The sequence below is a fragment of the Lissotriton vulgaris genome, chromosome 1_2, assembly GCF_964263255.1.
Source record: "Lissotriton vulgaris chromosome 1_2, aLisVul1.2, whole genome shotgun sequence".
Classification (NCBI taxonomy): Eukaryota; Metazoa; Chordata; class Amphibia; order Caudata; family Salamandridae; genus Lissotriton; species Lissotriton vulgaris.
Window position 1 is genome coordinate 36,877,049 of NC_141686.1, and position 16,169 is coordinate 36,893,217.

Below are 16,169 nucleotides of genomic sequence, written 5' to 3' on the forward strand. Positions count from 1 at the left end.
TGCTTGTGCCAAGCTACCAAGGGGGTGAGCAGAGGTTATCTTGGCGTGTGACTTCCTTGCCCTGACTAGAATGGTGGTTTCTGCCTGGCTTTGGCGTCAGCCTTAGCCTACCAGAAATAGCCAGTTCTAACATTGTTGGTCAGCGGTGCGGATTTTGGACTTGTGTTTGCGCAGTGCCATAGCGACAACTGGCTACATTACAAAACTCTGCAATTGTTTTTTTTTCTCAGATAGTCACATGTTTGGGATTATTGTTTTTGATTTTTTTTCCTCAAGAGTGTCATTTTCAAATGTGTTTCTGCGCTTTATGTTTAGTGGCAGATGAGAGAAAGTGACAGGGCGGGACGCCAGTAGAGGGGGAGGTTCCCATAGATTAGGAATCCCTTGCTGGGTCCGGCGTCCAATCCCAAAATCCTGTCCCTGTGTGGGTAGATGGAAGAGAGGGAGTGTGAGGAGAAATGACTAGCTCAGGAGGGTGTTGTTCCCTGAGTGTAGTGTGTGTGTCTGGATTCCCCAGTGTGGTAGGATCCAGTGGTGGCAGCTTTAATGTGTCCAGTGTGTTAATTCCCATTCCCCGCTCCCAGAGTTTGGTACCTGTGTCACGTGTGGTCAGGTTGAGTGATCAGGGGTGGTGGAAACTGCCTTACCAGTCCGAGGGGGGGGAGTGTGCGAACGAATGATGTGCTGAACTGGAGGAGTTGGTGTGAGTTTTCTTTTTGTTAAAGAGCTTGCATGAGAGGTGTACCTCTGGTGGTGTGCAGGAGGTCCTGCAGAGGCACTGGACAGGAAGGTGGATGTCTGGCGGTGTGCTAGATGTCTTGCAGAGGCATTAGGGAGTGGTTCCAAAAGGAGTGGCTTGTGTATCTGATGATCCTGTAAAGGGGAAGAGGTTCATGTGTAACCCAGCTTGGTCCCAGTAGTATGGTAGGGGTGTAGGGGCTCACGCCCTGTCTCAGTGGAGGCGGAGTGAGTGTGGGACGGTGTGTCCCACGTTGGCCTGAAACCCTATCTCAGGGCCTGGAGGGTTCCTTAAGGGAGCGCCAGGTCAGGGGCCTAAGCTGTACATAGGTCATTTGAGGAGGATCTTCCTGTGTCTAGAGGACGGGGAGTGTCTGTAACCAGAACTCCGGCGGTCCTAGTGTTGGGCAGTACCGCTCCTAAGTGGAGGGTGCAGAAGTCCTGGCTCGCTGAGCATTTGACCGTCTAGAGTGCTTGACCATTTGTGGGGCCTCTGGAGGTCGTTCCCCGAGGAGGGGGGAAAGCCGGGTTGGGGTTGTGGCCTGACCTGGGAGGAGTACTGGAGGAGAGTGTGTCGCTGATACGCCGCTGGCGTGTGCTCTGTCTAGCCTGAGACATACTGGAACTGGAAGGGGGTGCAGAGGGACGGTGTCCTTACTTCTGACCCCGGTGTAACCTGAGGGTTTAGATCTTAGGTTGGGAGATTAGGAAACTTCTAGGTCAAGAGGAATCTCTACCAAAGTGGATCAGCTGAAGAGACTGAGGGGGCTGCCCTTGCTGTGTGTTCTGGGGCTCACCTGCAGTTTGTTGTTTTCACTAAGGTAGAGGAAAGGGGGCTTTGCTGTGTGCAGTGTCCCCCCACCTGCTTGAAGAGGAACTGTGCTGTGTGCTTTGTACCTCAGAAGTGGAATAGTTTCCAGGTGGTAGACCAGTGATGGAGTGAGATCCTGATCTGGTAGGAGAATTGTGTTCTGGTGAAGTGCTTTTCTGTGAGGGTGCGGAAACCCAGAAGTAGAGGTAGGGTGGGGCATTCTTGCCCGTGACCTCTGGTCAGCCTGAGGGTATGGTCCCTAGGTTGTTGGATCAGTGGTGGTTGTAGCTACACTGAGAGAGAGAGTGGAGCATGGCTATTGTGTGCCAGGGGTTACTACCCCCCACTCTGTGGATTAGTTAGGACCTGTGATTTGGATGGCCTATGGCCTGGTCTTGGCTGTGGATGACTAGTGTGTACCAGTGGGGTACCCTAGTTGAGTCAGAGAGTTATTATTTGGAGGAAACCATGTAGGGTCAGAGTGGCGCAAAACTGGACGGTGTCCCTGCTGTGCGAGGCCGTGTCCGTGGTTTTGTCGCCCAAAGCAGTGAAGCCCATCAGTGGTGTGATTGGTCTACCCTGCGTTTTGGCTGGAAGGGGGTTGTGTTGGACCCGGCCCATTAGGCAGGTTCACCCCTAGACTTTTTGCGTTTTCCTAGCCTATTTATGGAACCTGGTATTGGTGATTTTAGGCCTCTGCGCACTTTTTCACTGTGGTACAGTGTAAAGTGCTTGAGCTCTCTGTGAATGAATGGTGAGTGACCTGCCCTCCCATAGGAATGAATGGGGAATATGTATGCCCATGGTAGTTCCTGATGCGTGGGGAGTGCAGGGGCGAGTTTGGTATGAGAGAACTCGTGAGAATGAATGCTGCAAAATGATGTATGCAGCATGACTGTGTCTAGTCTAGAAGTACTACTTTTGGAAGTTGGAATATTTGTGTAAGTTGGTGCTAGCGTGTGATTGGCTGGTGAGCCTGGCCCAGAGTGCATGGGCCTGCTTGTGGATTGACTGTCTGGTTTGAGGATGACAGGGGCTGGAGAGCCCAGGAGGTTGTCTGAAGTCAGCCCATGGATGAAAGGCAGCATCTGCTGCCAGGGAAGTGGGAGGAGATGGCACCTGATAGTGAAGGGCTGTTCCTGTGTAACTACAAAGCTGGCTCCACCTCCCGCTGGGCGACTGACACCTCTGTCCCTGATACTGAAGGGGACTTCCCTCTAAACCAGTCCAGCTGGTTCTCACACTACCTGCTTCAAAGGACTTCAAAGAACTTCAAAGGTTTTGCACTGTATAAAGAAGGGGTTGTATCCCCTTCCAAATTGTTCTTGTTTTCAACTTGAATCTGCCAGGGGCATGCTGCTGCTGGGGCTCAGGGGAATCCCTGGGCTCTGCCCAGCTCCTGGACATCTGATGGACTGCTGGGGGACTCTTCCTGGCTGTCCCCCTGCCTGGCTGCATCTTTGAGGACTTTTGCTGGACTTTGTTCTGCCCTGGAGACCTTAACCTGTGATGCTGGGACCCTTCTGGTTATAGGGGTCCTTTCCAGGGGCCTGTGGGTCCTGCCAGTGTCCCCAGCGCGATGGAAGCACTTTATTTTTGTCCCATAGCGCTTGAGAGCGCTTTATTTTGGACCCGTAGCGAGCGTGTCGCTATCACGCATTTTGCGTGAGGTTTTGCAGGTGCCACCCTGCTTCATGCCCGATATCGCTATTTGCTTCGTTGCGGGTGCCACCCCGTTTATTGGACTGTTTTGCGAGTGCCCACCTCGCTTCTGAATGTCAGATACTCCTCGAGGGTGCTTACCCCTCGTTATGCCCCTTTGTTCACTGCCGCGGCCCGAGCTGTGGTGCATGGCCGCCGAGGGAAGCTGAGCAAAGGTGCCGCGCTAGGATTGGTGCGCCTGGGAGGCTCGCCCTGTTAGGCCGCGCACTGATTGGGCCGCTGTTGGAGGCGGGTCCCGGAGAGCCGCGCTGGGATTGGCGGGCCCCGGGAAGAAGTTGCCGCGTCACGAGGGGCTCGCTTGGAGAGCCGCGCCCTGATTGGAGATCGTCCTCCCGGTCTCCCGTGTGCCGAGGGAGACCGGGGATCCTGCCGGCCCGGGTGAAGTGCGGGACACAGAGGCTGAGGCCGCTGGTAGCAGCGCGGAGCTCCCGTAAGGAAGGAGGGAGCCCCGCAGGTGCCGCACTGTCCGCCGGCGCAGGAGTCAGCCGAACCGGTGAGCGAGTGGCAAAGGAGAAGGGGGGGGCGCCGGGACGCATTGTCGGTGTCCGCCCCCCCCCCATAGCGCGAGCTCGCGCTTCCTGTTTGTATGAAGCCACGAGGGCTTCAAGGGCGGCCCCAGCTGGCAGTGGGTCGCCCCAACACGTGTATGAGTCCAGAGAGGCTCTAGGGGGCCATTTCTTTTGATTTACGAGCCCGCGTGGCTCGAGGGCCCTTTTGTCGAAAAGACACAGAGTCAGGGCGGCCCCAGTTGGCAGCGGGTCGCCCCAACGTTGTCCAGAGCCAGGAGAAGGCTCGAAGGGGCATTGTTTGCAGAGCCTGAGGGCTCCAACGTTTGGCCACAGTGTTTGTTTTAGAGCCTGTGTGGCTCCAGCATGGCGCAGTTTGCGCCCAAGGGTCAGTGAGGACCCTGTCGCAGTTTATTTTATTGCGATGCCCAGGTGCCCAGCACTTTGTGGGCACCTGCCACGTCTAGGCGTTTTGTACTTTGGACTGGCGCTGCATGGCAGCGCGCCCTGACTTTGGACTCAGGGCGTCCTTGCCCCAACAAGGCCAGTTGGCCTAGGTACTGCCACAGGTAGTGGCTTATGTAGTGTAGGCGCAATGTGATTTCTATGCTTTTAAATAGTAATTGCCTACTGTGTGTTTTTTGCGCTATTGACTTATGTTATGGCACCTCTGAATGTTCATGCATTATGTGTCTTCCTTTCCATGCGCTGCACCTCTGAATGTTTAGTCATCATGTGTCTTCTTGCGCTGCACCCCTGAATGTGATTTTATTGCATCATGTGCTCTATTCTTAACACCTCTGAATGTTTAGTCATCATGTGTTTCTCCTTATTACTCCTCTGAATGTGTTCATGCATCATGGGTAAGGTGTTCTGGTTTATGCCCCTAAATGTGGTTATTCTTAGGTGGTTGTCTTTTCTACTCCTCTGAATGTAGGTTTATTACATCATGGGTAATGTATCCTTTCTTAGACCCCTAATGCTGTGTGATACTTAGGTGGTTCTTCTTTCTTAGTACAGGTGGTCCTAGTAAGGTCCTGGTTCCTGTTACCAGTGGTTAGTGGTGGTTATCTTTGATTAATATTTTATGTTACATTTATTCTTTATTCTAGAAGTGATTTTATATTCTACACTTTATCTAGAAGTTCTACATCTGATTTTGACAGGCGCCCATGTGGCCCTGTCTTGTGTACATAATCCCTGTGAATATTGCCCGTGCCAGTTGGCACCATGTATATGTGTGATTTTATCTGATGTGTTTTTACAATACAAAAGTTATTTTTATAATAACCTTGTGTGGAGTCTCTTCTGTGGTGTGCCTAGTATGTTGTTGCTGTTGTGCGCTGGCGCAAATGCTTTACACATTGCCTCCGAGTTTAGCCTTACTGCTTGTGCCAAGCTACCAAGGGGGTGAGCAGAGGTTATCTTGGCGTGTGACTTCCTTGCCCTGACTAGAATGGTGGTTTCTGCCTGGCTTTTGCGTCAGCCTTAGCCTACCAGAAATAGCCAGTTCTAACAATAGTCATGATGAGTCAATCCAAATATCATCATAGTCATGTGCCTATGCATCAGCCCAAATATCACCATAATCATGATGAGTCAGCTTGAAGGCCCTTGGGAATGTTACTGTTTGTGTTCTTTCATGACTTGGTGGCCCAGGATCCCGAGGGATAATTACCATGCCAAGAACACGTTCAAACCTACAGAGAAATTAGTCCTATGAACAGCTAGGGTGGCATTGAGACGTGAGCTCGATCTCGCAAGCCCCCACACACAATGTACAGGAGAGGTGAAAAGACAAGGAGGTCAGGGTCATGACATTTCCCCCCGTAAAGAAGGACCTTTGAGAGGGATTTTTGGGGGAGGCGTGCCTGAAAGAAGCAAACCAGACGAGGGGCGTACACCTTGGCCACAGGTTCCATAATTGATCCTCTAGATTATACCCTTTCTAGTCTATGAATGCCCTTTCACTCCTTTGGCGGTGCTGGGCGAGTCTGGGCCCAGTAGGGTTTTAGGAGGGGCACATGGAATACTGGATGGGCAGGTAAGTAATGGGGTAGTAGGAGGCGTACGGCTACAGGACTGATAATACTGTCCACAGGGAAGGGACTTGCATATGAAGGTTGTAACTTCTTTGATCATTGGAGCCATAGATGTCTCGTGGAGAGCCAAACATTATACCCTTTCTTATGATTAGGGGCTTGTATATGATGTCTATTATCGCCTTTGTCATGTATGCTTTTGCTTCTTGGAGATGTTTGAGTACTTCTTGTTTTATTTTTTATTTTTTTAGTTCATATAGGGCGAACTAGACCCAAGACATAGGATATCAGAGCACTTTACATGAGCACTAGTTTCGTTACATTTGGACACATTTATTTTTGTTAGGCACAGGAAGATTAAGTGATTTGCCCAGAATCACAGGATGTTGAGCGTCTGTGCAGAGACTCGAACCCGGTACTCCATCTTTGTGGTCGACCGCTCTAGCCGTAAAGCTACATCCTCTGTTGCTGCAGGGACAAGTGGGTTATTAATTCCTGTACAGTGGGTACGGGTCCAGTCTGGCTTGCAACATCTTCAGGTAACATACTTGGTTTAATGCCAGTTTCATAGTAAAATGGTGGTACCCCGATAGCGGTGTGATTGAAAATATTATAGGCAATGGACACAATAAACCTGCAGGAGCGGAGTGGCAAGCTTTATTCTGGGTACACATAGGGCAAGTTTGGGCATGATTGTTTAGGGGCCTGACCCTTTTTGCAGGGTTATCCCCAAACATTTGCCTTCCTCTTGTATTGTTTCTGACACTTTATTGTTGGCTTTAGGACACTGGGCACTTTATTACTGTACCTAGTAAAGTGCACAAAGTGTGCCCAGGGCCCGTAAATCAAATGCTACTAATGGCCTGCAAAAAGAACAGTTGATGGACAGAATAAATCTATCATTCTTTTGCTCACCATGCCATTCCAGTTTGGGCCCAGCCATATGCAAATCAGTCTTGACCCTGCGCCCAATGGGAATAGTCCAACCCGAACTGCGTCCATCATCCCCTTTAGTTTTGCTTTGTTTGCTCTAAGTTGCCAGGTATGCCCAGACGTGGGTCCCTTTCTCACTTTGCCACTGGATTCAGGCTAGCCTGGCTGATGACGGCTGAGTAGCCAGAAACCGGTCCGAGGATGCTTGTTTCAGTTCCAAGGAAGACATGGCTTGGCAGTTTGGGCTGGACTGTTCCTATAAGGCACAGGCTGATTTGCTTATGGCAATGTCTGAACTGGGGCGGCGGAGTGAGCTAAAGAATAATGATGGATTAAACCCAGATCAGTTGACTGGGGGTGAGTGCTTGCAATGTTCAACACTCCGTCCATCATCCCCTTTGGTTTTACTAATGGCCTGCAGCACTGATTGTGCCACCAACATGAGTAGTCCTGCAAACACGTCTCGGACCTGCCACTGCAATCTCTGTGAGTGCAATTTTAAAATGCCATGTTGATTTGGCAAGTGGACCCACTTGCCAGGCTAAACTTTCCTTTTACTATATGTTAGTCACCCCTAAGCTAGGCCCAAGGCAGCCCCATGGGCAGGGTGCAGTGCATTTAAAAGGTAGGACATGTACTGGTGTGCTTTACATGTACTAATAGTGAAATACTGCTAATTTCGTTTTTCACTATTGCAAGGACTGTATCTCCCTCAGGGTAAAAGTGGGATTGCCTTGAAATGTCTCTTAAGTGCCAGCCATATGCAAGTTAATCTTGACCATATCCCTCATGTGAACAGTCCAGTGCGAACTGCCAAGCTAGATCTTCCCTGGACCGGAAACAAGCATCCTGGGACCGGTTTCAGGTTAACAGCCCTCATCAGCCAGGCTATCTTGAATGCAGTGGCAAAGTGAGCAAGTGTCCAGCACCACATCACCAAAGTCTGTGACGCACCACTCCTACTTCAATGCAGGGCCTGCTACAACATAGTGGAACCAACACAGCGTGACTTGACTTTCGACACATCATCGCTGGGCACCTATTTCATCATCAGCACCGCAGTAAGGGACATTGGTATCATGCCCACAAACGGCACATCATCTCCCCTGCACTATGCATGTTCCCCGGGTCTGGATGGCTCAACATCTCTGCACCACCTTAAGGAGCCACCGCATCCCTTGCTACAAGCGACACATAACCTCCTCTGCGCAGTGCACTGTCCCCGAGCATCACCATGCCAACAACCTGCATAGCAGTAAGGAACTGACGCATCAATTACTTTTCCAACACCTCACTTCCCCTGCACCCACATCATCTTTGATTTTTAACGCATCTAAGGTACTTTGTCCCAGTTAATAGCAACCATTGATTTCTGTGAACTATAACTTTCTTTAGCCTTTGAAAATTCATATCTTGACGTGTGTATGTTGGATGTTGGTCATTTTGGTGTTTTTTATCAGTGGCTATTTTACTATACTGGTGTGGTGTGAAGTCCGGTTGTGTTGTTTTCACTGTGTTACTGTGTGCACAAATACTTACACATTGCCTGACTGCTCTTGCCAAGGTACCAAGGGGGTGAGCATGGTAAGGTAATGACTTTATTGCATGAATAATTAAAACCTTCGCAAACAAGTAAAACATTAGTTCACAAGATACAGCTTCTCCTTTAAAAGATGTTAAAAGATTACAAATATGTTGTAGTTCAATAAAATTACAAAGGAGTAAAAATGTATAAGTAAAATAGTTCTTTTTGGGAAAAAAGATAAATCAGCATAGGGCTTGTTCTCGTTGGCGGATCCACACCAAGAAATGATATTTGTGGAGAGAACGAGTCAATGAGCTCAAAGCCAGGCCGTACTGACTGCTGGGAGCTTGGCAACCAGGGAGGTATTCATAGTACTTAATCAAAGCGCTAGTAGAGACGGTTGTGATCTTGACTCATAAGTACGCTAGCATAGGATAAAGACCGATGACTTGGGGTCTTCCCGACTTAGTTTAGCGTTTGCTTCCTTTATAAACCGAACAAGGCTGCAGGAAAGACGGATATTGCTGCCCTCGAAACAGGCCTTTACCACTTCCCTACAGGATCGAACCTGACTTACAATCAGGAGCTGTTTGAGAAACTGTCTCCTTTCCGCTATCAAGCCGTTGCAGATGCATAGTAGATGTATTATGTCTTCGTTTAAATGTTCACACAGTCTGCAGCAGTTGGTGGAGGTTGTGCGTTTCCATGGAGGAAGATGGGGCTCTGCTGGTAGGATTCCCAACCTCAAATGAAGGAACAGTTCTTTTGTTGTTCTTGCAAAACCTGTTCCTAGGTTTGGTTGGGGCTTTGTTGACACATAGCTCTGAATTACGAACCAGCCGTGGGCTCTCCTACTAAGGGCAGCTTTGTCTTCTTCGAGAGATGCGATCTTCACTGATTTATTTACCAGGACCTTAAAACTTTTCTGGGATGGGCATGAGTCTCATAGGTCCTGTAAAGCTAACAGCTTGATTGCTGATTGGAGGTAAGTCTTCGCTGGGCTTTCATTTTTCTTTGAGATTTCCAACCACAGATATGAGTTCAATGTGCCCGGCGCGGCCACCTTTATTTTGAACCAGCAATTGGCGTAGACCCCTTTCCGTGAGATTTCCTGCTTTAGCAGTCCAAATTCTAATCTTATTTGCGCTGGTGAGGTAAAATGCGGAAGATAGAATATTATTCTTAGGGCCTTAGCAACCGCAATGTCCAGGGTGACTTCATCTCTACCTCTCATTGCTTCGCTTCTGTAGGTGATGGAGGGAAGGAGGCGCGCTCGAAGCACTTCTAGAAAAGGGGCCAGTTATTTTTGCTTGATGTTTTTTAAATCAACTGCCAATACAATTCCTCTGCCTTTGAATGAGCCATTTCTCTCGAATATGATTCCCAAATACTTGTACTCCTCTACTGGGATCAGCAGCCGATTGTTCATTGACCATCGTAGGTAGGGTTTGTTTGGACCTTGGTTTAATACCATTACTTTAGATTTTTCCAGATTTATGGTCAGCCCATTTTTATCTGCGAAGGTACATGTGATGTTTATCAGAAGCTGGAGACCGATTGGAGTACGGCTAATTAATAGGAGGCCATCAGCGTACAAGAGGTTCCATAGTGTTAAGCCCAATAAGTTCGGTGCATGATTGTTATAGTTGTCCAAGTTGGCGGAAAGATCAGAGACAAAGAGGTTGAACAAAGTTGGGGTCAGTACTCATCCCTGCTTCAGCCCTTTGGTAGTAGGAATTTTTCTAGAGAGGGTATCTCCTGCTCCAATTTTAATCTGGAACCAAGTTTCAGAGTGAAGCAGGATTAGCTGGTTTAGAAGGTTTGTAGGGATTCCCCACCTCGCCAGTTTTGCCCAAAGTAGCCCCTGTCGATGCTATCAAAAGCTGCCTTATAATCAATGAAGCAGACGAATAGCGGTTTGTTCATTTTTTTGGAGGCGTCAGACAGGAGGGAAAGTGCGAGAATGTTTGTTGAAGTCCCCAAGCCTTCCTGGAAACCAGTTTGATTTAAGGGAATTACGTTGTTTTCCAGAGCCCAAACTGTGAGTTCATTTAATAAGAGCCCAGCATAGAATTTGGCTTCAATGTCTATTAAGACGATAAGCCTATAATTTTTTGGGTCTGAGCATGGGTTATTCTGAGGGTTTAACTTATGTGAGGTTCCGTACTGGGACAGGGTGCAAACCATTGCCAATTAGAGACCCCATTTCTAACAATGAAGAAGATCTGAAGCTCGCACTAAAATGAATGTGTTTGGGTGCCCTTTTCATGGGGTCTGCCTCTGAGGATGCTCTTATTGCGAGTTATCAGAGCTTGGTAGGATTGGTATTTTATTTTGGTGCATCTCGCCTAGACCCTGGGAAGTGAATGTGGCAAGGGCCCATAGGAGATCACGTCCTGATGGAGGCCTGATGCCTTTTGTTTCCTTTACCCAGTCCCAGGCAGCTTCCAGGTTCTCAAAACAGAAATACTTTGATTGAAATAAGCCCTTTAATTTAGTGAAGTTAAGCAACATATAGTGTAGATCCATCCCCGGGAGTTTTCTACTTTACTTTCTCAAGTATTTACATCGTAGTTGAAATGATGTTGTATAGTCTTGGAATACCATCCTTCAATCCCATTCAAAGTGGATCAGTGGAAGCCTCCTTGCTGATCCCAGAATTTCATCTCAGTCTTTGTAATTAAGGAGTCTAGCAAGAAAGTGGGATATATGTGAAAATAGAAGGGGGAAGAGACCAGCAGAAAGATGGATGTGAGGCTGGTGTGCTTGCAAATTATGCAGAGTTTTGGACAGACAATCACAGCAAACAAGGCAAGAAACATGGACCGGGCAGTCACAGCTAACAAAGAAGCCACTGAAAAACAATGACTAAAACTGACCTTCTTAAGGTCCACAGGAAGGATCATAGTATAAGTAACTGGAAGACTATGCAGGAGCCCTCATTAAAGGCAGCTAAAACAAAAGCATTCGAGGTAGAAAGCAATGTTTAGCAAACGTCGCAGCGGACATACACAAAGATGACTGACTACATCCTGAGAAGTGCTAGTATGCTACCATTAAATGTATAGAAGCAGTACTGAGAAGTGTAGATACTCTCTTTTTCAAGTTAAAGAAGTGCTCGTACTCAGTACCGGACAGTGCTTGCCCTTTTAAAGCACTGGACACAACCCAGTTGTGCTGCTAAGTAGCAATGCAGGGTGCATCGCCAGGGCAGTGGCTTGACCTTCCAATGCAGGAATGAAGCACAGATCTATTGCAACCTCCTATGGGGCATGCCACAGTTGGAGAACTGCGTGGCATGTGTTATGCATATGTTACGGGCTGTATAAAAGCATCCAGTGTCCTGCATTCCATTGCTGTTCTACTTCACATGAGGCTCGAGCCTCGCCTGATCCCTGGCAGAACCTGGACCGCTTGACTCCGAGGTTAAGGTTTTTTTCTCTTTCTTTCCCGAGTTATTTTAGAGTGGGGGAGACTATAATCTAATACTATGATACTGCTGCTGGGCTGTGTCAGACGCTTCACTGCAAAGAACGTGAGTGAACTGGATTGGGGTTGCAAAGATTCTGGAAGGGTTTTTGTGCACAAAGTTTTCAAAGCTTTCCATTGTTTAGGTTTGGATCTAATCGTGGAAGTTTCCAAATGCTTTTCCATTTTGGAGCTGGCTGCTATTACTTGTTTTGGAGCTCTTCCTGTCTAAGTTAAAGGTTTCTGTAAAAAAAAAAACAGCATCCTCCACCCTGTCTAGAACAGAGCGACTCACAGGGTTCAGCCAGCAAAGTCCTGTCAGCTGGCTCACTTAGACAGTGATACATTTCAGCAGTAAAATTAAACATTAAGTGTGTTCAGCAAATTTGTATTCTTATTGTTTTAAAATAGAGGTCACCATAAGGTCAAGAGTCCATCTTTCAAAACTAATCATTTCTTTAGACTATAACAATGAATCTAGGCCCAGATCAAAAAAGGAAGGAAGGAACGAGGCGTAGCAGCCAACAATGCTGCTCTGCGTGACTGGGAGGGAGCAGGAAAGCGCTGTTATCTACAGAGATGTTGCTAGCTCCTCCCCTCTCCTTAGCGCCTGCGCTGATTGCAGCTGCTGTGCACCGAGCACAGACCTCAGCGCCATAGCGCTATGGTGCGTGTCTGAGTCTAGCATAGGTTTTGTACAGGAAGGTCATCCTTCTTGTACAAAATACCATGCGTAACACACTTTTAGAACTTTTCCTACTTTGTATGTGTGCTGCACAGTGCAGCTCGTATGCAAAGTTGGAAAAGGAAGGAGAAATAAAAACATTTTACCTCCTTTCAAAAGGAGTTAACTTTTGGCTCTACACCCTGTCTACTATTGTTTGTAGATAGGGTTGTGCGTCAAAAGGGTGGAAGCATTGGAACGCACATGTACCACCCATGTATCACCTCCATGGTGCTAAGTAATGCAAAGCAATGTTTCGCGCTACTTTGCATTACTTACAGGGTACTTTCCAGCGCAAAACTAGTTGTAAAGAGTAAGAGTTTGAAGCACCATTGGATCTGGCTAGGTGACCCCAAGTATTTGGTAATTATTATTTAAGCAAGACATAGACATTCGTCTGATTCCTTGTGCGAGTCTTGACGGGCCAGCAGTTGAAGGAATCGACGTGGAACCTTTGTAAATGATTGTGCATCACTGCCTGAATGTAAAACTGGTCAAGGACATACATGTGTGCCAGCAACTGGGAAGACTATTTAAAGTAAAGGAGTTAGGTCCTTGAGGCGTGGGAATGGCTGGACCTTATGCAACTTGCTACAGCGGGACCTATGCAACTTGCAACAGCGTCTAACTCGCTTCACTGTCTCCACAGTGAAGCGAGTTAAACGCTGTAGCAAGTTGCAAAGAGTGCACCCACTTGAGAGTAACCCGAGGGGAACAACGTGGCGTACATAGCGGGCGTCCGGCGGACCGTTTTAAAGAAGATTGCCCGCATGTACAAAACAGCGTGAACACGAAGTGAGACGCCCCTAAAAATATCGGTGGACCTAGTAAGGTCACAAGTGATTCCGAGCCATAGGGGGACGCCCAAACACGGAGAGAAAAAGATTGCAGCTCAAAGACCACAGATTCAGACATAGGAGAGCAACGGCTACAGTAAAGATAGAAGTGACAAGGCCATGAGGAGAACCCATAACTGTTGTATGGTGTTTGAAACGCGTCGGCAGAACGGAGATAAAAACTAGAAATATTTATAATTATTGATTCACTGAACTATTGTTTAATATCTCTGGTTGATCGTGACTTTGTTCACTACTGTTCTTTTCATTAGAAATCACTGATGGTTAATAAGGCGAAGAGTTGATATTTGCCTCTGGAACAGTTAAAAATAGAAATGCATAAGTCATGTTGTGTACAGTGAATGTATATATTTATGTAAATAATGTATTCTGGTAAATGTTTTGTATAAGTTGATTTACATATGTGTTATATGTGTTGTGTTGTCTTTCTGACATAAACCAATGATTTCTTCAAGAAAAAGAATCTAAAGAAAAGGTAAAAATAAATATACCTAACATATCAAAAATAATATTGATCTGTTGCTTAAAATTCAGAGCAAACCAAACAAAGTGGGTTGGCATTTTCTCTCTTTGATAGCAACTGGGAAGACGGCATGACCACAACTTCCAAAAAAACAGATCTTTTGTACTTACCCCACTCGCTCTGCTCAGCTTTGGAGTGCATCAATTTATTAAGACAGATCTAAGGAGTGAAATACTCAAACAAAGGAGATGTGTTTAAAGTCCATAAACAAGTAGTATCTAAAAATCTGTCCAAAAGTGTGTGTGCGTGAAGAGATGGAGTCGAGGAAACCAAGGTAAGTTGTGCCGGAAAAACATTCATTGGTTATGTAAGATGTAAGGAGCCCACAACTGCACTGCCAACTCTGCAAGCATCTCGAGAAACTAACACAGTCCCTCACAATGTCATGACCCTGTGTTCTCACCCATCCTGTACCGTTTGTTTGGGGGGCTTGCAGGATCATGCACACATCTCAATGCCTCGCAGGCTGTTCATGGGACTTATTGCCCCATAGGCTTGACAACATACTTGGCATTGTAATTATCACCCGGGCCCTAGGCCACGAGTCATCAAACACCTAAGCACAAACAGTAACATCCCCCAGGGCCTTCAGGCCAACTCAACATGACTATGGTGATATTTGGGCTGACTCATAGGCACATGACTCTGGTGATATTTGAGCTGACTCATCACGACAATGATGATATTTGGGCTGACTCATCATGACTAAGGTGATATTTGGGCTGACTCACCTTGGCTGTGGTGATGTTTGGGCTGACCTATAGGCACATGACTATGGTGATACTTGGGCTGACTCTTCATGACTATGGGTATATTTGGGCTGACTCATAGTCCACCGGGGCAGCTCGTGTTCAGATGGCCTTGCAATCTCGAATTTGGGGAAGATATTTATAGCGCACCCACACCACGAGGCAGTGCTTGGTTTACCCACTGGTTGACGGGGACATTTGCACATTTCCATATATGGTACTAAAATTCACAAAGTATTGTAGTGTAGTTCCTATTTCCCTTATAGGCTCTGCGCATTGGAATAATATACACTGTAGATTTGGCATAGGATTGAGGTCAGTATGCCTCTATTGAGTATATTAAACTTAATTACTTGTGTGCCAGCTAACTCAGAGGTCACTAGAAACTTCTCGAATAAACAAGAAGGGAGTAGTTACTGACAACCGCATAAACATGAAAACTTTGTTTCCCTTAGAATCGGAACAGTTCTCAGAATCGTGGAAACAATAGATAACAGTTTCATTCAGTCAATCATGCATGTTTAGTTTCTTCAGAGTTACACAGAAATAGATAGACGGGCGTTTCAATAAAAAGGGTTTATTGAACAGTCTTATTTATCGTGCAAGAGATTTGAGCTGTTACGATCGTAAGACAGTATGCGAGATATAAAATGTACAGCGTGAGCAGTAAGAATAAATAATACTGTAATAGCATTGTATTTTACCTATGACCTATATTCATATACATACACATAAATAACACAGGCTAAAATGTGAATAATCATCTTGTGCTTCTAAATAGTTCTACCCCAGTGTACCTAACTTAAGTGTAGTATGAGGTAAGAAGTAGGTGCTGTTTTCCATAGTATGGTAAGCTATAGTTTGTATGCCAAGAGTCCCTCTAGGTTCTAGCCAGCTCCATACCTTAGAATGAGAGAGGTGAAAATCTCTTTCCGATCTCAAACTCCAACACCCCGCGAAGAGAGTCAGAACACAGGAAACAGGAATCTCTGCGAGCAGGGAGGGCAGCGTCTGGTCAGTGCGTCAGGCAGGGACTCGAATTCCTTCCGAACTTGCCGTGGTGAGCCGTGTCAGTATGCAGCCATGCCGAGCCGTGCAAGTATGCAGCCGTGCCGAGCTGTGCAAGTATGCAGCTGTGACTTGCCATGGCAAGTGAAGGTATATGTTTACCTGGAAGGTATTTAGGAATGCTAGCATTGACGTAAAGTCAGGCAGAGGAAGACATCATGAATGAACCCTTAGGGTATAGCGGTTTATGCATAATAAATGAGTTCTTGGAGAAATCAATAATCCAAGCAGGGAATGTCCCAATGGCTTAAGGGTCTGGTTTCTAAGAACTAGTTGTTGGACGAATGTAGGTGACCATGTGTGAAGGGTCGACCCCTACCTCGAGGGAACGGCGGAGCAATATGGACTCTTATCCCTCCGGAACTACTCCTCTCTCTGTCTTCCCACAGGCCCCATCGGTAACACCGATACAAGACGGACTGGAAACGACCTTTCGTGACCCCGGAAGTAGGGTCGGTAGTGAAGGACCGGAAGTGACCTCACCTAACCCCGGAAGTCATTCG